General features: G+C 46.9%; 1 protein-coding gene and 1 long non-coding RNA gene across 23 annotated transcripts in view; one reads left to right on the plus strand and one right to left on the minus strand.

The window, feature by feature from the left end:
- Positions 1 to 22590, minus strand: part of LOC127528966 (uncharacterized) — a 524038-nt gene that overhangs the window by 66039 nt on the left and 435409 nt on the right. The window lies entirely within an intron of this gene.
- Positions 1 to 22590, plus strand: part of LOC114656450 (microtubule-associated protein 2-like) — a 128217-nt gene that overhangs the window by 41431 nt on the left and 64196 nt on the right. For 15 of the 17 annotated variants that reach the window (XM_051930927.1, XM_051930936.1, XM_051930938.1 and 12 more), the window contains one exon: positions 10205 to 10320. The exons of the other annotated variants lie outside the window; for them this stretch is intronic. The gene's annotated coding sequence lies outside the window, so the exon portion shown is untranslated. The remainder of the gene's footprint in view (positions 1 to 10204; positions 10321 to 22590) is intronic. 17 annotated transcript variants of the gene reach the window in all.

The following is a 22590-nucleotide window of genomic DNA, read 5'->3' on the forward strand; positions in this document are numbered from 1 at the left end:
TGCTGACGAAAGCCAACCATAGCCCTCATTACACTTCGTCAGAGGAATTGATTTTTGAAATGGTTAGATTTGTAAGCCCTCCTGGGACGCCCTGTCACATGTTGATCAGATGCTGGTGGGCTGTTTGATGCCAGGATGCTGCCATGCAGGTAGGAGCTGAAGAATGAAGGAATTGACCTGGCGGGCCAGGTGGGCTTTGTTACAAACACGGCCAGCATCCTTACAATTGCAGTGCAGATGGGCAGGGATGTGAAAGGACAGGGCCAGGGCAGGTTAGGCCCAAATAAAAAGGCTGGCACAGGCCATGCTAGAAGAAAGAACGTGCCAGTGCTGGAAATGGAAGAAATTTAAAATGACCATCAATCACCCTGAGTCTGGAGCTCCATGCAAGAGCTCACAAGATCTGTGATTGATTCTAATTTGTTTGCCATGTGGGCACACGGCCAACCTGTGGGTCTGGCTGGGTTGTAGGGCATCAATCCTAATTTCACTCAATGACTGAACATGCAAGTCAATTGATAACTTTTAAGCAATAAGGGTTTTTTTTGGATGTTTGGTTGTTATTCTGTCTTTCTCCATTAAAATGAAACTACCATCAAAATCCGAGACTGTTCATTTCTTTGTAAGTGGGCAAACTTACAAATTCAGCAGGGGGTCAAATAATTCTTTACCCCACTGTATTATGAATTCCAGTTTTGGTTTTGCTTTGTCTTTATTGTACTTGTGTCAGGTTATGTTGTTTGTATTGTATTAACGCAGACGATGTAGCGGGTTTGGGTGTTTTCTGCTCGGTCTCCTTTATGTGGCACCTAGGAGGGCAGGGCCTCCTGATCATGATGTTCTCTTGAAATGTTGATGTGAATTAATAAAGTATCTATCTATGTTTAGAATGAAACTCGGTACTATAAAGCACACGCCAAAGTCGTATCCGCAGTCTCGGATAACCAGACTGACCTTTACACTGTTTTCACACACTCCCGGTTATCTAAGCGTAACAAGGTCAAAGTGACAGTGAGTGAAACGCAAGTGCCAGTGTTCCAGCAAACACCATGGCATGTTGTGTACTTTTATTTCAAGGCCAAATTAATTTTAACCCACAGAACTGAAATCAGCAGCAGGTAAAACTTCAGATGTAAAGAAAACAAGCGTAAAAAAAAAAAAAGAAAAGGAAATTGGGAAAAATCAAACTCCTGATGAGCACCCCCATGCCTTGGGTGGTGCAGAGGTTGGCGTGAAGGGTGAGAAAGTGCCCAGCGATGCAAGTTCAGGAGCACTGAAAGAATGCCAGAGGGCATCAGGACGGTATGGAGAGGCTGCAGCTGATTTGTTTCACCCGTGTTGGTCACTTTGTTTTTTCTGTCTTTTATATCTTGACCGTCTGGCATTGTGTGGGCACATGGGCAACAACTGGGGCACCCCCTAGCTGACACAATGTTATAAGAAAGTCCTCTCACTGTGACGGTCCGTCCCTACAGTACAGAGTGGAACAAATCCAAGGAGTGCATGCAGGAAAGGCACACCGAGAAACAGTGTCACCCGTGCTGAGGGCCTCACAAGCCCCCTAAGTGATCTGTCCCTGTGTGCATCTAACGTTTTGTCTTCAGTTCACAAATCGAGACCAGCTGTCACCATCTCTCATCTCTCCCGTGTCTGATGAAGGCTCCTTGCAGTTCCAAGGTATGGATCAGTGTCACCCATTGGGTGCCTGGCAACACCGCCTTTCAAAAAACCCAACGGGGACAGAAAAGTTGCTTTAGATGTGTCAGCCACAGGAGCCGGCCGGTCACTGCTGACATTTGCTGCGGGATTGTGTGCAGCGCTGGTGGAGTCCAGCGGAGACTAAAGGATGGAGTCAGCCACGGTGTATTAAAAATGCATGTTGGCCAGGATTTGTGCAGCCTTAATGAAGCTCACTCACCATCTTTATGAACTACAAGCCACGGGTACTGCCATACAGGCCCTGCCTTTGCTTACTGCACACAGCAGCTGGCCACGGTGACAAATATCAGTGCTTGAAATCCTTCAGCTGCACCAGACAGTCGAGCTTTACATGAGCAGCTCAAGTTCATGTGAGGCATACAATAAAGCGCGCTGGCATCTCCGCTGCGAGTCGTTCTTTAACAGATTTCATTACTTGATAGTCATGGCAAGTTGCCTAAGGACCCCACAGCATTAGGGCAAAGCCTGGCTGTCCATCAGGTGACCTTTACATCTCTTGGTCTTCTTCTGGGACCCCCTTTCTTCCCCGACCCCAAAAATACTGTATGTGCTGACGCTGACTAAAGACTTGATGTTGGCACAGTGGGTGGAAAGCATGAGTGTGCCCTATGGCAGACTGGCACCTTGTTCCTGCAGTTGGCAGGTGCTCAGAAAGTAGGTGGATGGGTGGGTTTATTTTAAAAAACGGTGTGAGCATTTGGGTAGCATGGTGGCATTAACGCCGCTACCTCCTTTAAGTCCAGGGCGCCAGTGCGTTTTATGTTTCATTTGTTACTGGCTTGGCAGGCGTCAGTCCCCCGAACTGTACAAGGGCCACAACAGTAGCACCCCCTCAGTGTAGCCCTGTTATTATTTGTTATTCGCAAATCTCTTTAGAGAGTTCAGCTGCCCGCCCGCATCATTACTCGAACCCCTGCGATTCATCATCTCACTCCCGTCTTGCAGAACCTTCACAAGCTTCCAGTTCAGTTCCGCATTCAATTCAAAATTCTTGTGTTACCTTTTAAGGCTCGCCCTCCATATCTGTCTGACCTCCTCCATGTTACCATTCCCTCCCGTACCCTTCGATCCTCTTCTTCCTCCATCCACTTGACTGTCCCCTTCGTCCATCTTACCACCATGGGGGGCACAGCATTCAGTTGCTCTGGGACTCACTACCATCTGAGCTTAGACATATTGAATCATTTTCACTTTTCAAATCCAAACTTGAAGCTCATTTGTTTAAGATGGCTTTTTCTCTTTGATTACCGTTGCTCTGATTTTAATTTTTGTATTTTAGTTATCTTTATAATCTGTGTTTTATCTATTGTTCGGTGTCCTTGAGTGTTTAGAAAGGCGCCTACAAATAAATAAAATGTAGTGTTATTATTATTATTATGAAGTGCTCAAACAGTTACAGTACCAATACCTAGGAGATGAGCTGGCACAACATACCAGCATGCAGGATTAGCACTGCCAAGAAAGAGTGGCACCCGTACAGAGGGCCTCACAATGGCCTTAAGTGATACCACCCCACAGTTGCTCCCTTTGCTGTACACAGCTTTGGACAAGTTATCATCATCACTCCGAGGCATTTAAAGCAACTCACCCTTCTGACGTAAATGCCAGTGTGGTGCGCCTCTGCCCAGCTCCGTTGTTTGGCTGGTTAGATTGTTGGTAGGCCTCTCCTTTGTAAGCCGTCTCGTCATTGTGGGTGATCAGGCCTGTGATGGCTGTGCCACCAGCACATGTCTGCGTCTGGACACACAGTCATGGCAGGGGGCACAATGCACCACCCTGTGGAGGGTTATGAGGAGGATGTGGTGCTGCCAATCTGCACATACTTTCAGGGCTCTGGTCTCTCTCTCTCTCTCTGTTTGACTTCATTGTTACATTTGATCTTTTATTAAAAATGGCGAGTCCTGTTTGTTGGTTATTGAGCCCTTCGTATCAGAACTTTTACATGAAGGCTTTAAAGTTACTAACCATCTCCAGAGGATTTGTCATAAAAAAGAAACCCCTGAGATGGTGCGGGGCAGCAGGCTGACAGGAGATGCCACACACTTCTTGGACTTTTTTAATAGGGTGACTTTGTAGGTGTGCCAAGTCCATTTGTGTGGCACTTTTACATTACGATGGTGACAGGATGTCTGGGAGGGTTTTGGACAAACTGGACATGGTGGTACAGCCGTGAGGCACCCCTGGTGTTCTTTACTTGGGCCTGACTGTCACCCAAACGTCACTCACAGAAGCAAAGTCCGTTGGCCTCCAAGACGTTTAGTAGATAATTAAAGAGGAAATTAAGAACATTAAGAAGGGCAGGAGTGTGGGAGAGCCGAGTGCGGGGGGTTTGATTCACGTCCTTGAAGCGCCAAAGACACGTGTTACAGCATATAAGGAGAAGCCCCGGGGGCTGCTGGACACTCAGCCTTTTTTTGTTCTTATAAAGCGTCCTTCACCTGTGGGTGACATGCAGTGGTAGCCTAATGACAAACAACAAGACTTTAAGAATTCAGCCAGTCACCCACCTGGTCTTCCTACCATAGCATTGCATTGTGAGGGGCCGCTGCCATAGCAACTGAGGCTCCGACGCTCAACAGGGCACACTCGCACACACATGGTGCAAATACCACGTGTGCCCGTTATTTAACAGGTGAGTTTTAACCCTCTAGGTGCCAGTGCTTCTCTTAGGTAGTGCTATGGACCTGGAAAATAAATGAGCAGGTATGAGGACTGCCATACTCGGTCTTCACTTCACTGTGCCACTGGGACATCCATGTTTGCTTAGGATTTGAGCCCTGCGAGCCCAGGAATAGCTAAGGGGAACTGAGGGACTGGGAGCAGAAACGCCGTGTGCCAGTGTAGCCTCCAGAACCAGAAGTCAGATGTAAACGACTACTCTGGGTGCTCATGGGACTTTGTACATCTGAGATGGGTAAGTGGCCACGCCACTTCATCTGGTTAGTCGCACTTCACTCCTGCATGCAGATAGAAATGCTGGCTGAACTCGTCAGTTGGGCTTTTACTTCTTGGTTTCTGTGCTTGTATGGCCCCCTTCTCTCTCGAGGACATTGTCATTTTGTGGCACTGGTCCCTGCAGACGCCTTTGTCTGGTAGTGCAGCTGCGTGCTTAAACAGGCAGGCAGATTGGCTTCCTTTACATTTTCAGTCAGTCAGTCACTCATTATCTAACCTGCTATATCCTAACACATGGTCACAGCGGGGCGGGGGTCTCCTGGAGCCAATCCCAGCCAGCACAGGGCACAAGGCAGGAACAAACCCCGGGCAGGGCGCCAGCCCACCGCAGTCCTTTACATTTTGTGGCTGATTTTGCTCACAAAGCTGCACATGTGAAGTGACTTTTCAATGCGGGCTTTGAGTGGCACTGAACCACATGGATCTGATTTCCGAGAAGACTTGTTTCATGTCAGCCTAAGGCCAGAGGGACTACCTGCTAAACCACTGCTGCCCATCATCATGCCCCATTTAAAAGCAAACAGCCCATCAGCTGTTATTACACCAATGTGATGTTCATGTAATTCCAAGGCAAAATTAAGTCAGAAATGTAAAGTGGTCTGCATAAACTGTGCCGCATGTGCAAGAGTGATGTGTCTGTCACGGTCAGAGGTTCCCGGGGGGGAGCACATGATTTCCAGCCCTGCTTTGCCTTGGGGGTCTGTAGAGCACAATGAAATATGCGTAGAGTGAAGGACACTTTTCCCTTCTGGGATGGAGGCACTGGCGGTCAATGCTAATTGATTACTGGAGCTGAACGTCAGTCTGCGTTTTGATGCTTTAAATTCTGAGTGTTGGTCTTCACGATGTGCCCGCTGCCACAACTCTTTAATATCCAACACTGGGAGGTCCCCGTCATCTTGCTTTGTAGAACTGAGTGAATCCAAGCAAATCCCACTCCACTTGAACCGGCCAGCCTGCGTCCCACAGTGTGAACCCCAAATGTGTGGAGCAGCCTTGGGCCTCCAATCAGATGTGCTGCCCACCCGCCAATGAGTGAGTCGTGCCATCTGCCAGCACTCACCCCTGAGTAATGAGGGGCTGCCATGACAGGGTGGGCCTCTCTTATGGCCGTGGTTGCCACGGTCATGTGACGGGGGGAGTTTTGCTCAAGCGTGGGGCTTCACTGCCTCAACAGAAGGCTTGCTATGAATTTTGCTCTTTTTCAGTTTTATTTCCGAGTCTGGTCAATGCGTCTCGTGCAAACGCGACACGCTGCAGCAGTTACATTCGTTAGGTTCGTTTGCAGTACTCTTCAAAGAGGATTCTTACACTCATTTTTCATTTTTACATTCGTTGTTTTACGTGACATCATTTGTAGTTTTCATGCTCGTTGCTGGTGGTGCCATCACGTTTCTTGAGCAGCAAGTCAGCCCCCCTCAGTTTCTGTTGCTTTCATTAATAGCCTTCGTTAGCGACAGTTTCCTGAACAAGTAGGTGGGCCCGTCGTCAGGGTCCTTTGGTTTTGATCGTCTTTTCATCTCAGCTTTCTGCACTTGTTTTGTCCTTTATGGTTTTGACGCCCTGGTCCTGTTTCTGTCTTTCTAGCTTTGATCCCGGCACGGCACGGATTTCCCTTCCATCCTCCCCATCGTGATCATCTCCTGGTCATCCTTTCCCAGTTGACTCCCAGTAATTAAGGCCACTGTTCCAAACGTCAACCACAATAATACCTGAAGGTAATACTCATGTCTTTCATTGTCTCTTGATACTGAATTTATACTGAAGTTGTAAACTGCACAAGAGCAGCAGTCACCAATGCACAACAGGCTCGAGTCCGCTCGCGTGAATGGCCAGGCCTGGCTCTGCCTTGGGGTCTCGGCCCTCCTTTCGCTGCTTGCCGAGCAGATCAGACCAGCGAGCTTTAGGAAGGCATCCCTAACCTGGGAGGTGATTAACACTAGCGATGGCACCTCAGAATGTCACATGTCTCCTTCTGGAAGACATCCAGCCACTTTTAACTTTGTTCTGGCAGAGATGGCACTTGGACGCCATTTTGGGAACAGCTGGTCTTCATGGGCTACACAACATTTTGAGGAGTTTTTGATGGCTACAGCCATCTAGTTAACTGTTTCCAGTCACATAACATGGTAATGACATGCTGCGCCTTGCCATATATAAGATGATGGTGCACAGCAACTTGTTCATCTAGTCTGGAACAAAAACCAAAATACAAAGGAATCTTACTCAAACATTAGACTAGTTAGGGGCAAGGACACAAGTTGGTCTTAGGCCAGATGCGTGAAGTGGTTTTTGAATTTGATTTTTCTTTAGTGCTTTGCCTTCCAGGCTTACACTCATCCAAGTCCCTTTTGTGTTTTCCGTCACCCAGTACTGCTTGGGCTCGTAAACATTCATTTTTTAGCAGCAGAATTATAGTTCAGTTGGCATGCTGCTATCCTGCAAGTAAGAGGCACTTGTGAACATGGCACATGCAGTCTTCAAAGACTCCATCCTCTCGGTTTTGGCCACCCTGGGTCCACTTTGATACAAACGACTCCAGTGGGGACCCTCAGTTGTGAGAGTGTAACGAGCAGCAATATGAGAGTGACGTGTGCTCGTAAACTCATTACGATTTCTCAGGACGACTGCCGGTCACCGGCGTGGCAGTCTTAATCAGCCACACACCCCAAAGCATCTCCTTATTCAATGCACACCACAGTCTATGAGCCCCTGAGTGGGGATGCGTTAAGATGACAAAGAGGTGACTACAGCTGCCACCTACTGCTCTACACGATGGAAATCCATCACACTATCAATCATACAAAACAGAAAAATCACACAGGAAGTGAGGCAGCCCCAGAAAAAGGCAAGCAAGCCAGAGAAGTGTCACAAACACTGAGCAGCCCTCCAGAGATGATTCTATGGGTGCTTGTGATTGCTTGAAAATGTCCCATCAAGTCAGGAATTTGAAATTGGAAGTGGCAGTGCCCATGTCTGCAGTGAAATATCAGCCCTGAATGAGGGAAGTAGGCCGAGCGTCACTTGTGTGAATGTACAGCTGGGGTGCAGCTGTGCCACAGGCCCCATGCCAAAGTCACCCCTGTGCCCAGTGACCCCTAGTCATTTATCCCACATCAAAATGGTGTCTACCTGTAGATCCTTCAGTGTGGAGAAAAAGGGTGACGGGACGGCCTTAGGTGCCAGGCGGCGCTTGTGGCACTTGCTAGTGGTCGGCTATTGCTGCTGTAGCTCTTCACCTCTCTTCTCTTCTTTCATGTACTCTTTATTCTGCTGTTCTGTCCCTGCAGTATAAAAAAGTGAAGTAAAAATTCCCATTTTCATCAGATACAATGTATGACTGACACATTTAAGAATTTCTTAGCCTCTTTGCTAGAGCGGCCTGCACCCGCGTCCAATTAAAAAAAAACAGATTCATAAAATGGAGATATTATACAATAAGCTCCCGTCTTTTTAATTTAAGTAACTTGCATTACAAATGATTATGTGCTGAAGTCAATCCACAGCCATTAAACCAGAAACTGGGCAAAATTCTTCATCATAAATGTCAGTTTATCACTCTTTAGCTCATTTAGCTCGACAATCAATGAAGCTCGTGAATGTAGTCGGTGTGAAGGACAGTGTCAGTGTGTTTGTTATCGCTCTCTCGACATGTTGTAGCAGTTCAGCGTTCTCAAAGGCACGCTCGCCTTGAATGCACAGCTGTATTTTCCGTCACCTCCAGTAATTCTGGTAATATGCAATTCAAAGAAGCCTCTTCATAAAAACCGCAGTCGTGGATTAGGCCTCTTGCTGAAAGCCATTAGCTGCCTGCAACTGCTGGAAGTGTTCAATGGGAAGACAGGGCTGGAAAACAGAGGGAGCAAACTGGCACAAATATTCTTAGAAGTGCAGCAAAGCACCTCTGGAGTTTATACCTTGAAGTAAAAAGTAAATATGCCACACTACGGCATCCTGGCACATTCAGGGTCACAGTTCAAATGAGGTTGTATGTGCCCACCCGTGAGAGTGCATCATTGGCTCAAGCAGACTGACAACCCGGGACTGGATGGCTGGGAATTGGTTCTAGGCCTCCAGCTCAGAACACGATAAACCAGTAACGTGCCGCTGACATCTTACAGCATGATGGCATCACCAGAGTTGAGTAAGCACACTGGTTGTATTGGCATCTTATTGTGCCTCTGATTGAGGGAGTAGTCGGTATAAATACAAAGTGATTTAGAGATACTGCATGGTGACCCAAAAACATGGACAGGCTCAGGGAAAGATGGAGACAAGGAAGACAGCAGTCAGTGAGAGAAGCAGCACTTATCATCATGGCAGTACAGAAAGAAGGGCACTGCCAGGTGGTTATGTGCCCTATGTATGCACTGGTAACTCCAGGACAGACTGTGAAATGTGACATGCATGGAGTCCATTAATTCTGTCCTAGAGGGTGGACACGTCAACCCTACAAGTCATATGAATACATGACACTGCTTGGAACAAGAGAGAAAGTGGCAGGACAGCAGAACACATCTAAAGGCGGCCATGTTGCCCTTTGCAAGTTGGAGGCTTGGCCAGAGGCCACTTGTTTTGCTCTAAGTGTAAGGAGTAGGGCTGTGCGTTCCTTTTCCAGGGGGAGGCCCATCTGTATAACTAGAGAGTTGTGGCCTGCGCTCGGGTCATTGTTTTGGTCTGTGCAAACCTCCAATGGCTGTTTGAGCCAAAATATCTTAACAGAGAGGACAACAATTCTAACTTTCAGGTAAGCTGGTACATTCAGTTCACCAGTATTGAGGTCGGCTAGTCATGGCCCCCCCCCACGAGTGTGGCGACGGGTGTCACGTTAATTAGCACATGACAGTAAAGATTTCATTGTATTCTAAACATGGAGCAATAAGGACCCCCATGTCCATGGGGTGTTCACCAGTGAGAAATGGGATTTATTACTTTGCTGATGTGCCAACAGCAAACACATCTGGGGGTCCTGACTCGATTACAGTGGCCAAACACTTTAGGTGATGAGCACTGTTTCAATAGTGATGGTGTCAGATGCCATTCTAGGCTGCCCATCCAAAGTGTCTTCCCGAACTTCATTTACATCTGCCCAGCCACCTATTCTGTCCACCTAAGACCTCACAAAACACTTAAGAATAACCATGAGCCGAGCTTTGTGTTCTTTTACAAGACATCTGACATAAATGTTATGATTGAGTAGGCATGAAGTTTGACATAATACACCATTAAACATTTCACGGATATCTTACTAGTTCATCCAGCTCGAGTTCCACACCATTCACAATCCCACCCTTGGATGGCACTGCCTGAATGTTATTTGCAGTGTGTAACTGAAACTCTCTTTTTATTTTGATTATTCCTTGTTAAGCTTAACCAAAAGGTATAGAGAGGCCTTTAAAGACTCACAAGGCACAGTTATGATCCTCCACTTCTTGGCCTTGCTTGGGGGTTAGGGACCTGGTGGGTTTTCCTCTGTGGATGGAAATTCACCTCAGAACTCATGCAATGCTGACATTTTCTGTTTCAACAGTTGACCTTCTTTTGAATTGTAAGTAACTGCTCTCCGGCAAAACACAAGACAACTGCATCTCGGCAGAAGGAAGGGAAACAACTGCAGCGGCTGCACACCATTCACCACACTCTCTGGTGAGCCTTCAATTCCTCCATCTTTGTCCATGCTGTACTGTATATGTCTGCCTATCATCTTGTGTCATTCTTATCTATTTATCATATAGCACCAATCATATCTATCTATTATATAGCGCCTTTCACATCTACCTACATACCTATCTATCTATAAAGCTGATCTTTGTGTTTTACCCACCCAGCCATCCTCATTGTGTCCCTGGTTTCTGTATCGGTGTTTGTCCTGTGCAAATGGTGTTAATTAGAGTCACGAATGACGTGCTTCTGCTCTTTGGGTCTTGTTAATTGTTTTACTGTTTTGAGGGATTCTTGGTGACGTCACCATGGGCACCATTTTGTGTTTTTGTAGTTGCCTGCAGGCTTTGCGCAGCATGTAAAGTGCAGACACCAAATGATCCTCATCTCACACACACTGTAGGTTGTTTAGCGGCTGCACTCTGCTCCTTGGCTCGGCATTTAATCTGCGTTCAGACTTTCTATTGGTTTTGCTCTCTTGCCTGCTTATGGCTTACTCTTTCAGTTCTGGACGCGTTAGTGCCAGTCTGATTTCTCTCTTGGATTTATGCTTTGTGTGGCACAGCAGGTAGACTAAGCATACCTCAAATTTTAATTCTGTCTGTTCTCCATCTGCCAGTCTGCCCGCAAGGATCCACCGATTGTAATATTCAAACCGAGACTGATGACCTGCTTGCTCTCCTTTGTATTTTACAGCTAAGATCCACACACATATGGACAGCATGGTGGCTAGTCTCATTGCAGCCCCGCTGGCCCAGCAGACTGGAGGTGAAGCCCCCGTCTGTGTGGCGTTTGTCTGTTCTCCCAGTGCTCATGTGATTTTCTCCACATATTCAGATTGTTTTCTCCCTTTCTCAGAATGGATGACTTTCATTCACTGAGGACTGTGAATTGACGTTGTGTTGGTTTTTGTGAAGGTACAGCCACCTATGGATTGGCACCTCGTCCACATTCGGTCCCTCCCTTATGCTTGCTGCTGCTGCCTTCAGAAAATGGATGGATATTCATATATTTACATGTGCTTATTTAGCTGATGGTTTTATTCAAAGAAGCATAAAATGGATGTTTGCAGATTCCTACAATATGTGCAACGGCTCAGTCTGGCACAGTGGTGGGCACTGAGTCAACGGATTGTGAGATTCACGGTTTACTACGGGGACCTGGGGCACTAGGGGGCATCACTGCCCAATACACCATTCTCTGGTATGGTTTGTAATGATGTCCTCACAGGTGGCGCAGTGGTAGTGCTGCTGCTTTGCAGTAAGGAGACTGGGGAAGATTGTGGGTTCGCTTCCTGGTTCCTCCCTGTGTGGATAGCGCTTTGAGTACTGAGAAAAGAGCTATATAAATGTAATGAATTATTATTATTATGATGTTCAGGCTGCTGTCATCACTGGAGTACAGAAGGATGTGTGCTGCTTCTACGCAGACTCCGGGTGTGTCCCTCTGATTGATTTGGGTTTGAATTTGTTCCTTGCTGGTTGGAAGGAAAGAAAGAAAGAAAGAAAGAAAGAAAGAAAGAAAGAAAGAAAGAAAAAGGACAGGAGCAGAGTGATGCCCTCTTTTGCTTGTCTGTTGTTTGAGTTTTCGTGTGAAGTCGCTCCTAAACGGAGGCCATATAAATCCTGAGCACATGAACTGTCCAGGGCACCTGTACATTTGGCTCTAGAGCCACGGATTTAAGGCTAGAAACTTTACTGCACGAGGAGAAGCAGAAATCACGGCGTGCTGTGTGGTGTTTGTGTGCACAGCTGCTGCACCTACTCTGCTAAAATGTATTTTGAAGAGCCAAGAGATGCAAAATAAACATGAGCCAGGAAAAAAAAACAAAGAATCGCAAACTGGACAGTCTTACTTTATTGTCGCTAGCCACAGTGTTTGGGCCAACTGTGAGCTCAGCTGGCGTCACCAGGGGGCGCTCTGCTGTTTGTTCCCGTGTGGTAGCAGCAGTCACATCTCTCACAGATCTCCGACTCAAACAGCACAGGTTCATAGCTATAGCTGGTGACCTGCAAGGTCACAAGAGAATGTCAGACTGGAACGAGAGTGCAGTGAAACTCTTGCTTGTGCCTTACAATATATTGCCCGCTCACTGGCACCATACTTAACGAGTATAACCAGCTATCTCACATCGACACTTGTGTCTTCCTTACTTGAAAAGATCTCCGAGAATGAACATTACAGTACGTTTTTTGATTTGGCGTCAAAGACTGATGTTGCTCAGTGGGTATTAAACACCTTCATTTTATTCTCCTTTGTCATTTTTGCCTCTACAAGTTAAATTCCATTTGTTGAGTAAACGCTTTCTGATAATCTATTTGGAATGTTAACTGCAGCCTGGCCTACATTAACTACGTCGATCATTTTAACCTGAATTCATACTCCGAAAGCCTCGCCTTGGTTGAGAACCACAGATCAGCATCACTATGAACTCGGCCTCCATTCTTTAACTAGAATCCACAATACTGGACACCCAACTGCTTGCAGTGCTCATTGTGGCTCTAATGACAGGATCTGTGACCAGTAACGGGCTGTCAACTAAGCCCAGGTATAGCCGCGACCATTGGTGCACAGGGACATTTAAAAATGCAACAGAAATCAGAAAACATTTCAAACAACACCTATTGGAGAAAGCGTGTTACAGTCTGATTCTCTGATTACAAAGTCATTCAGAAATTTGAAATTTCAAGTTGAAGAAAATGTGTTCAATTTGCTTTAAAAGAGTTTGGAGAAAAAATGGATGTCCTTCAGAAACTGGGATGGAGCCCCTTGAAGGTAGCTGGCCATCTGTTGGCTCCTATGGCATCTCTTTATTGTATGGTTGCTGGTTAAGGCAAAAGGAGACAAGCGAGTGTTGTGAATCTTAAAAAGTCAAGTCACTTACCTCATGACTAGATAGACAGAGATAGAGATAGATAGATACTACCAGCCAAGTCTTTGACGGACACCATCATCCAGCATCTGTGACACAACTGGTTCCAGGTCTTCTGTTTTTCCAATGGGAGCGCAGACATGTCAAGTGACTTGCTCCGTGTCACAGTGTCACTAGAAGGATCTGAGGTCCAAAGGCTTAACCACAACGCCACCCTGCAATTAAAATGAAGACAAAAGAAGTCAGTGCCATTAGCCAAAGTCATTGGGTACTAATGGAGAAAGGGGCTGTAGACCCCGACGCTTGAGGCCATCTTCCTGCACATGTGCCTCCTGATGGCTCCTCTTCATCACTCCAGTAGAGTTTTACTTGTCGTCCATCGTAAAATCCGCTCCTTGTTGCCTGTTATTATTCTTGTGACTTTGTTATTTTTGTTTATTACACTTTTGTTCAGGAATATTTCATTTTGTTTCCCCCCCGTGAGGTTTTGCCAATTTTAGTTTCACTTTTATTTGGCTGTTTCCTTATATTTTATTGTTATATCTTCATACTGTCATATCTCCATTCTGGGGGTTCTTGGACACCGCCATTTTGAAATTTAGTTGCTAGGATGTCTCATCATCTGTTACTCGGGTTGTGCTTCACAGAAGTCGTGACACACAACGATATTTCAGCCGACGTCACAAGTGAGTTCTTGTCCATGTTGGGCTAGTTGGTCTCCCTGGCTTTGAGCCTCGCAGTCATCTCCGGGTCTTTTTGGCCTGCCAAATCCTCTCCAGCTCGGGCAGGACCACGACGCCCTCCCAGAACTTTACTGGGTGGGAGTTATGCATGACTTCTCTCGGCGATGTGCACACGAGTAGCATTGTATCTGCTGCGTCAGTGTGCGGCCCCAAGCTCACTAGTGTGCCCACACAGCGTAGTGCTGACACCATGGCGGTCTGTGAATGAAAGTCGCAGCTCGACACCGTAGGGCTTTTAATTCCTCAACAGCCCAGCCGACATGCTCACTGACGTCTGGCTAATGAAGGACATCCAGCTCTTTAAGGTACATGCAATTTTAATAAGCCACTCAAGAGGCAGCCCCTTGTACTTAACGCAGATACAACCCGCCGGAGTGGCGCTAAAGGCGGCTGTGTCTCTAACTGAGCTCAGGCCGTGACGGCACTCAACTCGGCTCCTCTGCTCAAGTCTGTTATGAATGGCGGTTGTTGAAGCCTTAATTTCTAAATCTATACTTGTACATATTGGGGTATATAATACATTTTTGCCATTTAGTTTTACATTAAGAGGGTAGAAAATAATTTTGCACATTCATCAACACCATTTTGTCAAGCAGTTGTCCATAGGTTGCAATGAAGAAGCAGGCAGGGTTGTGTCCCATGTGATGTAAACCGCCACAATGGCCTTGAACTCCCTGATCATCCAAATCTGTAGATAAAAACAAAGACCTTCAACAGTGAGGCGAAATAGAAATGTCAACTGAAGACCTTCCTATGCGACTTCTGTTTCTGGCTTGTTGAGTGAGAGACAGGATGGATCTTGGGTTCCTAAATCCTAGCGAGTTTAATGCCCTTTCTCCTCCTGGTCGGCCCCATTAAATCATTCGTGCCCTTCTCCGTCTTAAAGCGTAGCAGTGTGTCACAGTAATTACCTTGATCTAGAGATGAAGTGGCTGGCAGTGCCCCAGATACAGAAAAATGAAATTGTTTATTACAAAAATCTAAGTCAAGTACAAAAACATCAAGGCATATCAAAGAAAGGCCCAGTTGGCCCCAATGGTACACACAGATAGTCACTTGCTAGGCTGGGTATGCCACCTGCCCACACGCTGGCATATTACTGCTAAAAACATGCCCACCTCTAATAACCCGCCTAGGTCTTCTGACTCGGGTGTGCTCCGCCACTAGGAATCATTTGCTGCTGCTGCTAATGGAGCAGACATCTTCGACTTTGATGGTCTTCCTTTTTAACACTCTGGACCCTTCGTTTTTCTTTCTTTAACCAGCAGACAAACAGTAGCAATGATGCAAAGCTGACTAGCAGAAGACCAGCTAACCTGATTTCATCTGCACTATGGGATGACTGTTTTATTAAAACATCTGAAAACAAAAAAAAGTCAAAGGCCTTCAACGTATTCATCAGTTCTGGTCCACAAAACATCTGACTGCTGCTCTCACAAAGAAAATCAAAGTTTTGCAAATATCTGGTGTGGCAGACTGTGGGCACGAACCCGCAACAGAGTGTGTTTTAATGCTTTAATTCAGTTGGCTTCTAATTAAGAAACTGGTTGGGCCAGGAACAGAGTCTGAGACCCCCAAGTTAGCTGGTCATCTGCTAGAAACATTAGCAATATCAGAACAACGTTACACGAGAACAGGCCATTCAGCCCAACAAAGCTTGCCAATCCTTTCCACCTAACTCGAGTCGAGTTGTGAATATCACTGAAGTCCTGCTGTCCACCACACTACTTGGTCACTTAGTCCACTTGGTGTCTGTGTCAAGAAAAACTTCCGAATGTTTGTGTGAAATTTCCCCTTCACAAGTTTCCAAAGGTGTCCCTGTGTTCTCAATGAACTCATTTTAAAGTCACCGTCTCGATCCACTGGACTAACTCTCTTCATCATTTTAAGCACTTCAGTCGTGTCACCTTTATCTTCTTTTTACTTAAAGTGCAGAGGCTCAGCTTTTTCAGTCTCTCGTCAGATGATACCTCTCAGTCCTGGAATCAGCCCAGTCACTCTTCTCTGGACCTTCTCTAGTGCTGCTTTTTGTGGCCTGGAGACCCAAACTGCCCCCAGGACTCCAGATGAGGCCTCACCAGTGTGTTATAAAGCTTGAGCAGACCCTCTCGTGACTTGTACTGCACACATCAAGGCGCTATATAACCTAACACTCTGTCAGCCTTCTTAGTAGCTGCTCAACACTGCCTGGAGGTTGACAGTGACAGTCCACTATGACTCCATGGTCCTTCTCATAGCGGGTCTCCTATTTTTACTTTCTACATGCATCACTTCACATTTACTTACATTCAAAGGCTGCATGTGGTCCAAGTCCCTCTGCTGGCTCGCTTTGCATCTCCTTATTGTCTGTTAGCTAGTTAAGGGAAAAGAAAAGCAAAACATTTCAAATCAAGGCCAAACAAGTCTGTTCCATCAGTAACAGTAATTGATGATAAACTCACGCAGTGCAGCCCTCCAGCGTGTGTTTGACACCCCTGTGCTAGGAAATTCAGACCAATCCTGGGGTCTGGCCTAATTAGTCTGCCTCACTAAGCTCTAGTCTACATTAAAGGCCCAGGCCTCTCGAGCCATTCCAAGGTTAGGACAGACGCCATGCCAGTCAGTCAGTTCCCAACTGGTGCAGCGATTACACTCAATGGAGCCACTTCCCCGACTTCTGTCCTCCCAGTGACCGCTCAGGCTGCAGTAGGCCTCTGGGGAACCTGTCAAAACACATCAAGAGCTCTGCTGGTCACGAACAGATCCAAGTGTCTGCTGCCTCCCGGGCACATTAAATAGCCTGTGCTCACAGAGTCCGCATTGGCCATTAGGGTCTTTTATATGTAGGAGCGCTGACCACCGTTGGGCACTGTGCCCTCAATGTCTGGAAACTTCTCCTTGGTTTGGCGTTTTGTTTCTCTCTCCTACACTGTAATCTGTTAGCATGCCCCACATTTCACGACTACATTCGCCCTGTGATTTACTGTATATATAAACACGCTTACTGTTTATTGTTCTGCTTTGAATCAAACGGCCTTTGCAGGGCACGGAGCCACCCTACTGGGACTTATCTTATTAAGTCCACAATCGATTCGTCTGTGCTGCCTAGGGAGTAAGTGGACACGTCTCTGAATGTTTTCCTCCAAGCGATATGCTGGCCATTTCCTGAAAATCGGGTACCATTCAAACTCCAGACAATGGAGTACAGAAAGGGACAATTCTATCCTGCTGCTCTTTCTGCTAATGGGATTTGTCGCCCTGATTTTTTTTTTTTATTAACAAATTTGAATTACTTAATTAATCCATGCTGACTTTTCATGTCACTTTGCCTTAATCTCAATGTGCGTTTATTCAATTTGTTTGACATGCGTTGAGTGTACTCAAATGAACTCAAATACATGGTGATTATAACAGGGCATAGAGTCGCCGTTGCTGCCAGCCAGCCATTTCTTTTTCTCTTTTGACACACTTTCTTAGTTCACAGTTACATATTCCTGGTGACCCGGGTCCCTATCATCTGGTGGGTGTCTGCCACTTGAGTATTAGGCCAGCTCCGGTGCCCGTCTGCCTGGAATGCCTTTTCAATGTCAAACATATTTCACATTTACACTCACAATAACAATTACTTCTTTTAAAGCTAATGGCAATAAAAGTGAAGCTTACAAAAGCCATCATTATATTTGATCTGCCTTACTCCTGGCAGAACACAGCACTGTCACAATGTGACGTCCACGTCCGTATTATTACACCCCAGTTATCAGGCTGTCACAGAGAGGACAGGGACCGGGGTCCAGAAGATGAAACGCCAGTTGAAAAACAAAACCTTCATCCAGATACCCAAACAGCCATCTAAATGTCACAACGTGCCATGCACTTGCAGCCATCGTACCTTGTAAACGTTATGTTAATGGGGTCAACGGCATCACTGCCCATGTCACAAAAAGACACGAGATAAAAGGAATCTCTTTAAAAATGCTCTAAATAAAAATTTGAAGAGCAGAGATAACATTCTGTGTGTGTCAACATAGCAAACAAATAAAAAAAGAATACAAAAGATCACAACAAAGGTAAAAAGAAAAGCACAGCGGATCCATGGCTGCCTGGCACCTCTGCGACGTGTGTGTGGCATTGTGTTCCCATCTCTCAGCACTTGGGCAGGTGCCCCCCATAGTCCATTCTTGGTCACCCTTTGTTATACTGTGTCCCCCTCCAGGAAGGAGTCCTGACTTGGAATACTCTGACATGGACAGAAATAGTGACAGTGAGGTGACATTTAGACTGTCACCTTGAAGAAAGTGCGTACCTGCATGGCTGTCTCTCCCACGTCTGCACAGCTTTGCTTTTGACTGTTGTGAATAAAATAAACGCATTGGGGATTAATATTTGTCACTGCCAGTCCTCACAAGGCACCCTCCACACACACATACTTGGCACTGCACACTAAAAGTCGGTTGGTAAAGCTGGCCAGCATTTGGACCCTGGTCCGAGGCTCACTCTCACTCCCTCTCTGTGACCTTTATGTGCTCACGCAGCTCCCCCCAGGGCCGATAGACCTTATGCCAGGCCCTCTGTGCCAGGCTGGGACCACCATGTCGGACTCGTCTCTGCTTGGCATGCTGGACCTCTCTGAAACACTCCAATGGCCTTGGTGGATATGAATACACGCAGGTCTGCAGTACCAGCAGCTGCAGCCGCATTACCATGAAAATTGACCTAATTCAAGGGTGCTGATTACACGGAGGCAAGACGAAGGAAGCGGAGCGTGTGAAACGACGGTCACGTTAGGTTGCTGAACTGACTGAGAAAGTGCACAAGACTCCTCCACCCGCTCATTCCTGTGCTGCTCGTCTTTAAAGAGCAGACTGGCACCGTCGCTGCACAAGTCTTTGCTCTGCCATCACTGGCCAGCGGTACTTGTGTTGTAAGTTGGGCGTCTCCGTGAAGGTGCTGGGCTACTTACAGTAACGAAGTCGGCCTTAACTGTGTGCCTTACCAGCTTTCCACTTTGCTGTTCCTGATCCAATGATGCAGTAAATGCCTTTATAAACTGATCACGACACAAGCGACCTTGGAGGAAAGGCAACGGTGGCAAAATGAGAGCCCATCACTGCTAAATCTACCTGACCTTTCCATGAGCTATCATCCTGAGGACCTCCAGTCACGGGCCCATTGCACCATGGGATGCTAAGAGGTGTGACTGGGGCTGCGTTTGGCCATCAGACTTCATAATGCCTGTCTTTGCACCAGTCTCGTTCCTCCATATAGTGCCTTTCTTATCTATCTACCTGCCCTCTTGTTTCTTCAGATGGAAACTGGCCAAAGCTTCAAGTCAGACTACCTGGGGGTCTCCAATCATGTTAGGTGGGACACTTCACAAGACCAGGGATTCAGGTGATTTTCAGACTCGAAAACGTTTTCGTGTGCTCCTTCTTCAAGCATCACAGCCTGCCAGCTGACTTCTATACCGTGTACAGCACCCTCCGTGGATGACGTCGGCACAGCTAGACAGAGTCACTGAGGAAGTGCAGCCGTGGGGACACTGGGGGGCTCCTTTACCATCCAAGCCTTTTGCTGACCCTCTGGGAGGCTTTGCGTCTTAGGTTTTCTTTCATGGCACTGATGCAGTGCTGTTGCCAGCCTCTCCGATAACTTCTCGGATAATCCGGCCTCTCCTTCCTGTGATTTAATCAGCGTGCAGGCTTCAGCCGCTCGTCACCGGCACCTCTGTGTGCTCCCTGCCAGGCCTCACAGAAACATGTGCTCATAAAGAATGTCTAGTGGCATTAGAATCACCAAGGCGGGCGATGTGGCAGAAAGCCTCAAGCCCCTCACTTTGTGCAAAGTGCAGAGTCAGACAGACGCTTCACGGTCTTTCACTGTCAAAGTCGTGGACTTCTTTCAAGGATCATGCAATATGGAGGTGTCTGCTGCAGGGCTCCCGATGCCCAGGCCTCTGGTACACGTGTCGGTATGGAGGGTGTCCTGTAAACATGGACACACCAAAGCTCTAACGATTGACCCTTTGAACCTTTTCCCTGGGGTAAACGGGACACTGAAATTAGCTAAGGATGGAAAACTAAAATGAACCGTAATATGAGGAAAAACGCAGGCCATTACCGGAGTGGTGGGATTTCACTTATTCCCCCTTGTGTTCTTTTTCTTTGGCTCCTGTGTGTCCTCCACCTCCAATTACACGACAGCTCTCCTGCACTTCTGCATCCATTTATCCAATCAGGGCTGCAATGAGGCCGCGTCTGTTCCAACAGCAGCAGGTATCAGGTGGGAGAACATTCTGCAAAGTGAGGCCACCGTCACACACACCTTAGGGAGTCTGACTGCTAGGCCTGAGGGGGCACGGACCACAGCAGTCATGGTCCATCTTCCCTTATTAGTCGTCGATGAAGCTTTCCAAGCTGCAGGTTGTATACTTGGCCATCGTGGGTCACCTCAGCCTTGAAGCTCTCCCATGCAGCAGGTCATGAACTGTCTGACTTATTCGATTATAAACTTCTAAACCATTGCTTGCTAAATGGAAAGTCTACTGCATAGTTAAGCTTCTTGAACAATAAAGAATTAGGGGTACTGTAAATAAATACAAATCATAAAAAAAAAAAAAAAAAGATGCACTGGCACCCTGACTGGGATGGAGAGTGGTCACTTACAGAAGGGCCAACACCAGTGGCTGCTACCACGAGACGTCCTTCCACCTGATCATGCAATGCTGTGGCACTGGTAACACTCATGCTGGGTCCAGCATAAAAGAAGCCATCTCACCTCAATCGGAGAGCTGGAGTTGGGAAGCAATGGACAAGGATTACCTGAGTGCAGTGGAAGTTGGGAATTAAGAGAAAAATAAATGGAATTAGGGTAAAAACAAAAAAAGAAAAAGTTCTTTTGATTCCAGGACTGGTGTCTGGATCTCTATGGCGCCCCTGCAGGTCACAAAATAAAGAGACAAACCACCTGTTAAGAAGGAGTCTGACAAGAACCTCCACAGGAAGTTACAATTTCAGCCACCAGGGCTTAGTCCCCCTTGAATATGTCGCAGCTGAATGGGGCATGCAGAACTCGTTACTGGGAACACCATGTCCTGTGGTGGGTGACTGAAGAAATCACTGCTCAGGGCACAGCCAGTGCCATTCAAAGGCTAGCAGACGTCTGAAAGTGACAGCGAATTCGCACATCTGAAAAGACACAACGTCCAGGTGTTTGATGCGCATTTACTGAAGGACGCAATCACTGAGTGGATTTAAAACAGAAAGTGGGATACCAGTGACAAAGTCGTGGTCTAATTGTGAGATATTTCAGCTCCTCTCAAAGCCCATTCCTGCACTGTAGAACTTCTTGGTCCATTACTGCAAACAGGATGTGTAAATAACTCCTTCACCCAACTGCCGAGTCATGGGGTTCTGCACATGACGTGGATTCTGCCATCCAGTGGCCCAGCCGGCACTACTCCTCAAAAACACTGACGTGACACAAACGATAAAAAAGCAAACCTCGGACTCGGAATGGCTGCTTAGTTCAATAGAAAGAAACAAAAGCGTCCCAGAAAGCTGCCCCAGATGAAGGCGACGGCGACTGAAATGTACATTTACGGTTCACGTGGGACCTCGAGGATGTGTAGGGGGATCTCTTACACGTTTAGTTAGTAGTTGTTTGTTTTTATCCAAAGTCCAGATGGGAGAGCAATTTTAGACATGCAAAGCTCGCTCTTGTAGAAAGGGATTCCTGCCTAGACGGATGAACTGCTTGATCACAGTGCCAGCTGTTTGTCTGGCACAATACATAAAAAAACACGATGCCACACTTTAAAAGGCAAATAAAGTCTGCTTACAGACTTCTGACTCGCTTTATGAAGCGTTTGTAATGAAAGTGCCTTCCGCCTCGCTGCCGTCGAGTATCCCGTCTAGGGTTTACGACTGGGGGACATCCCTGGGACTATGGGACCCTACTAATGTCAGGGGCAGGTCTAAGTCAGCACACAGCAAAGCTCCCTTCACTTACGACACTCGCACTCGGCTCTGACCCTGGCTGACGGACTTCCTTGTATTTCAGTGCTCTTGTTTCCTGATGCAGTGTGAACGCGTTGTTGTGTGGAGTAGCGACTCCAAATCGTCTCACCACGAGGGTGAGGTTATCTTCCATGAGCATGGGCTGGCACCGTTTTGCTGGCGAGTTCCTGCCTTCTCTTGCTCCCCAGGCTGTGACAGTTAGATATTAGTGTCGTGTAGCTCCACCTCGGCCTACCCGTCTATTCTTTTTTGGCTGCATGGCAAAGGCATCACTGAGGCAGCCCTGAGAGGAGAGGGCTAGGAGTTGTGCTCAAGCATTGTGACTGTTTAGTATTTTAGGTATTCTCGTTTATTATTCTCGTTTATTGCTTGATCACTTTGTTTATCCTTTTACTGCTGCTTTGAGCCCTGTCTCATTTTCATCTTTCTAAACTAACAACTTTATTACCCAGCTTGAAGCTTTCCTGTCCGAGATCACATGCCAGCAGCCAAGCCCAGAAGGCCTGTGGTTTGCTGTCCACCTGTGAAGTATGGTACTGCATGGCATGGCATGAACCTGCGATATGTGTGGTGCATGTGCCCTGAAAGTGCGGCCAACCAGCTTGACCGTGATGGCTATGGGGCTTGTAGCCAGTGAGCACACAAT

Source organism: Erpetoichthys calabaricus, chromosome 8, assembly GCF_900747795.2.
Source record: "Erpetoichthys calabaricus chromosome 8, fErpCal1.3, whole genome shotgun sequence".
NCBI lineage: Eukaryota > Metazoa > Chordata > Cladistia > Polypteriformes > Polypteridae > Erpetoichthys > Erpetoichthys calabaricus.